Source organism: Bos indicus x Bos taurus, chromosome 24 (genome assembly GCF_003369695.1).
Source record: "Bos indicus x Bos taurus breed Angus x Brahman F1 hybrid chromosome 24, Bos_hybrid_MaternalHap_v2.0, whole genome shotgun sequence".
In the NCBI taxonomy this organism is placed as follows: Eukaryota; Metazoa; Chordata; class Mammalia; order Artiodactyla; family Bovidae; genus Bos; species Bos indicus x Bos taurus.
This window is the reverse complement of record NC_040099.1, coordinates 61,914,768-61,920,661: the sequence shown is the minus strand read 5'-3', so window position 1 is coordinate 61,920,661 and position 5,894 is coordinate 61,914,768.

Here is a 5,894-nt window from a genome sequence, read left to right as displayed (position 1 = left end):
TATGGATGTGAGAGTTGGACTGTGAAGAAGGCTGAGCGGCAAAGAATTGATGCTTTTGAACTGTGGTGTTGGAGAAGACTCCTGAGAGTCCCTTGGACTGCAAGGAGATCCAACCAGTCCATTGTGAAGGAGATCAGCCCTGGGATTTCTTTGGAAGGAATGATGCTACAGCTGAAACTCCAGTACTTTGGCCACCTCATGCGAAGAGTTGACTCTTTGGAAAAGACTCTGATGCTGGGAGGGATTGGGGGCAGGAGGAGAAGGGGACGACAGAGGATGAGATGGCTGGATGGCATCACCGACTCGATGGACATGAGTCTGAGTGAACTCCGAGAGTTGGTGATGGACAGGGAGGCCTGGCGTGCTGTGATTCATGGGGTCGCAAAGAGTCGGACACGACTGAGCGACTGATTTGATCTGATCTGATCTGATGACTGCAATATGAATGGATGGAGGAAAAGGAAAATAGGCAATTTAAGAATCTGCTTCTATTTTTCAAAGAAGAGACATGGCATTTGAATCGGGACAGTAGCGATAGAGAAGTCGGTGAATTTGAGACACAGGATGCAGTGATTGGTTGTGTGGAATGAAGGCAGGGGACCTACTGGGGGAAATTATATGGGTCCAGTTTGGACCTCTGGGTGGGTGGTGTGGTCCTACACTAAGAAAGAGAAAGGAGAAGGGAAGGTGCATTCCGTGCGGGTCCTCAAGTGAGTGTGTCTGTGTCACAAGTAGTTCACGGAGTCGCCGCATCATCTGCAGCTGGAACTCAGCAGGAAGACCAGGTACTGACCAGGCAGTTACCTCAGGAACCAACTGTGGCCCCAGAATAAAGCTCTGAGAACTGTCAGCACGGAAGGGTCGGGCGGGGGAGGCTGCAGTTTGTGTCTTGCAGGCAAGGGGAAGCAAGGACTTCGGGAACGTCGCCGGAGAGGTAGGAGCGGTAGGCCCGAGGCGCTGCCTGAGTGGGTGTGTCTTAAAGGAAAGCTGACGAAAGCGGGACCAGGGCTGAGACCGCGAGCAGCAACGTGACGGCGAGACATTCAGCGCCGCCTGGTGGGCGATAAGAGGAACCGACGCTAGAAGACCAACTTCCTTGGAGTCAAGAGGCTGCCTGCCAAGCAAGAGCTGCAGCTTTGATCTCTGGGTGGGGAGGGTCTCCTGGAGGAGGGCATGGCACCCCACCCCAGCCTTCTTGCTGGAGAATCCATGGACGGAGGAGCCTGGAGGGCTACAGCCCATGGGGTCGCAGAGTCGGACAGGACTGAGCAAGCAGATAGAAGTGAATAAGGTCGCCTACTCTTTCTGCTTTTGAACTGTGGTGTTGGAGAAGACTCTTGAGAGTCCCTTGGACTGCAAGGAGATCCAACCAGTCCATCTTTAAGAGATCAGTCCTGAATGTTCATTGGAAGGACTGATGCTAAAGCTGAAACTCCAATACTTTGGCCACCTCATGCGAAGAGTTGACTCATTGGAAAAGACTCTGATGCTGGGAGGGATTGGGGGCAGGAGGAGAAGGGGACGACAGAGGATGAGATGGCTGGATGGCATCACCGACTCGATGGACGTGAGTCTGAGTGAACTCCGGGAGTTGGTGATGGACAGGGAGGCCTGGCGTGCTGCGATTCATGGGGTCGCAAAGAGTCGGACACGACTGAGCGACTGAACTGAACTGAACTCTTTCTGCAGCAGGACCTGGATCAGGAATAATCATTTACTGTCAGTGGAAGACTTCGATCCCCTCCCTTGAAAGCCCTCACAAACCGGAGCAGCCCCTGCTGTCCTGGGGAGGACGCGACAGGGACAGGAGCCACTGAACCCGGAACCGCCCATCTCCCGAATCCTCCCCAGACGGGGGTGCGGCTGAGGGCAAGAATGTTGTAGAAGCAGTTTCAGGTCTAAGAGGTAAAACTGAAAAAAGAGAAGCTTTTCAAATACGATGTTAACAGCAAATGGCATACAGTTGACCGATATGACCTCTGAGGGAAAAGCTCAAAATTTTCAAAAAATGTATTAGCTAACCAGGAATGCTCAAAAAGTAAACATTCCTAGAAGACTTTCTTATTGTGTAAATGTTTAGCTAAGTTTTCTCTTTATCTACATTCATCTTATATTTAACATAATATTTCATTTTAATGTAAACAAGGCATTTGTTAAAAATTTCTATTGAAATATAGTTGATTTACAGTGTTGGCTTAGTTTCAGGGGCACAGCAAAGTGATTCAGATGTGTGTGTACATGTGTTATGTGTGTGAGTTTTTCACATATAAAGTGATTCAGATGTGTGTGTACATGTGTTATGTGTGTGAGTTTTTCACATATAAAGTGATTCAGATGTGTGTGTACATGTGTTATGTGTGTGAGTTTTTCACATATAAAGTGATTCAGATGTGTGTGTACATGTGTTATGTGTGTGAGTTTTTCACATATAAAGTGATTCAGATGTGTGTACACATATGTTATGTGTATGAGTTTTTCACATATAAAGTGATTCAGATGTGTATACACATCTGAATGTGTATACATATGTGTACATATGTATATGAGTTTTTCACATATAAAGTGATTCAGATGTGTATACACATATGTTATGTGTATGAGTTTTTCACATATAAAGTGATTCAGATGTGTATACACATATGTTATGTGTATGAGTTTTTCACATATAAAGTGATTCAGATGTGTATACATATGTTATGTGTATGAGTTTTTCACATATAAAGTGATTCAGATGTGTGTACATATGTTATGTATATGAGTTTTTCGCATATAAAGTGATTCAGATGTGTATACACATATGTTATGTATATGAGTTTTTCACATATAAAGTGATTCAGATGTGTGTATACATATGTTATGTGTATGAGTTTTTCACATATAAAGTGATTCAGATGTGTGTATACATATGTTATGTATATGAGTTTTTCACATATAAAGTGATTCAGATGTGTATACACATATGTTATGTATATGAGTTTTTCACATATAAAGTGATTCAGATGTGTGTATACATGTTATGTATATGAGTTTCTCACATATAAAGTGATTCAGATGTGTATACATATGTTATGTGTATGAGTTTTTCACATATAAAGTGATTCAGATGTGTATGTACATATGTTATGTATATGAGTTTTTCACATATAAAGTGATTCAGATGCGTGTGTACAGATGTTATGTGTATGAGTTTTTCACATATAAAGTGATTCAGATGCGTGTGTACAGATGTTATGTGTATGAGTTTTTCACATATAAAGTGATTCAGATGTGTGTGTACAGATGTTATGTGTATGAGTTTTTCACATATAAAGTGATTCAGATGTGTATACACATATGTTATGTATATGAGTTTTTCACATATAAAGTGATTCAGATGTGTGTACACATGTTATGTGTATGAGTTTTTCACATATAAAGTGATTCAGATGTGTATACACATATGTTATGTGTATGAGTTTTTCACATATAAAGTGATTCAGATGTGTGTATACATATGTTATGTGTATGAGTTTTTCACATATAAAGTGATTCAGATGTGTGTATACATATGTTATGTGTATGAGTTTTTCACATATAAAGTGATTCAGATGTGTATGTACATATGTTATGTATATGAGTTTTTCACATATAAAGTGATTCAGATGTGTGTACATATGTTATGTGTATGAGTTTTTCACATATAAAGTGATTCAGATGTGTGTACATATGTTATGTGTGTGAGTTTTCACATATAAAGTGATTCAGATGTGTGTGTACATATGTTATGTGTATGAGTTTTTCACATATAAAGTGATTCAGATGTGTGTACATATGTGTATGAGTTTTTCACATATAAAGTGATTCAGATGTGTGTGTACATATGTTATGTATATGAGTTTTTCACATATAAAGTGATTCAGATGTGTGTACATATGTTATGTGTGTGAGTTTTCACATATAAAGTGATTCAGATGTGTGTGTACATGTGTTATGTATGTGAGTTTTTCACATATAAAGTGATTCAGATGTGTGTACATATGTGTATGAGTTTTTCACATATAAAGTGATTCAGATGTGTGTGTACATGTGTTATGTATGTGAGTTTTTCACATATAAAGTGATTCAGATGTGTGTACACATGTGTTATGTGTGATAGTTTTTCACATATATACTCTTTTTCAAAGTCTTTTCCATTATAGGTCATTAGGAGGTACTGAGCCTAGTTTTCCGTGCTTTTCCTGTTGGTTACCCATTTTATACCTGGTGGTGTGTGTGAGTGTTAATCCCAGACTCCTAATTTACCCTCCCACCACTTTCCCTTTGGTGCCCATGTTTGTTCTCTGTATCTGTGAGTCTGTTTTTTAAGACTATTTGTACCATTTTTTAAGATTCCACATATAAGAAATATCATGTAATGTGTGAATGCTCAGTCACCTAGTCGTGTCTGACTCTTTGAGACTCCATGGACTGTTGCCCACCAGGCTCCTCGGTCCACGGAATTTTTCAGGCGAGAATGCTGAAGCAAGTTGTCATTTCCTTCTCCAGGGGATCTTCACAACCCAGGGATCAAACCCACATCTCCTGCATTGGCAGGTGGATTCTTTACCACTGAGCCACCTGGCCATATCATATAATACCAAGTGAAAATGTTTAATAACCAAATGCACAGAAATTATAAACACAGGCTCTGAAATCAGAGAGCTGAGGTTTAAATTCTAACAGCACAACTTACTAGCCTTCTGTGTTCCACAAGTTTCCCGGTCTCTGACCCTCAGTTCCTTTAACCTTGAATGAGTCCTCACAGGTTGTTGTGGAAGTGGAATTATAATATATGTCATGTTTAGCACAGCGCCTGGCTCATAATTACTCCAAGAATGTGGAGTTGATAAGAGTCACAGTTGGAAAAAATAATCACTAACAATAATGATGCAATCATAATAGTAATAAAGATAGAGAAGCACTGGTAGAACACATTGGAAAACCATTTGGCAGCATCCCCTCAAGCTGAACCCCTGAATAATCTATGGCTCAGTCATTTCATCCCCAGGGACGCATGTGTGTAAACACACGCATGCTATTTTTTTTTCTATTTTTCGGCTGTGTAGGCTGTTAGTTCTCCAGCCAGGAATCGAATCCACGGCCCCAGCAGTGTAACTCTGGAGCTGTAGCCACTGAACTGCCAGGGAAGTCCCTGTGGATGCTCTGTTCTTATACACAGCCATCACCACGCAGCTCTGCGTACGGCACTGCGGTCACCGGATGAGCCTTTCCCCGGCAAGAGTTAACCCTAAAGGAGAAGCGTTAAGTTCCCTGAACACTTACTTGGCTTGAAGGAGCACTGATCTCTCCCCTCCTCTAAATACTCCTGAAGCATGTTTCAAGGTCATCCCCCACTTCCCTTCTCACAGTCTACAGAAGAGGGACAATGAGCCAAGAGTGCTAAAACCCGACTTTGGCCACCCCCAGAAATCCTGCCCAAATGGTCTTTTCCTTTTGAGAACGTGGGGCACTTGTCCATTTTTGCACTCAGCGTGTATTGCAAGAGGAGACATGTTCTATTTGAGCACTCTGCAGGGACAGGAAAAGGGCTGTGTTGAATATTAGGTTCAGAGACACGGTAATTGGTTTAAAACAATGTGCATGACACGGGGGACGGGAAGAGTACTTAATAAGAAAACATTTTAGGCATACACAGCTTACCCGATAAAACTACATTTGGAGGCAGAGCCCAAGGTGGGAAAGGCTGGAGGGGAGTTCCACAGCCTCCTACAAGGCCCTGGTTTCATCAAACTCTTTTATGTAGTTGGAAGTTAACCTGCCATTTCCCTGGTCCTTTCCTCCCAGGATGACAGGGGATAGAAGGAGGAAGCAAGAGCTGGTGTGCAGGAAGGAAGGAAGACCAGAAGTAGGGGCAG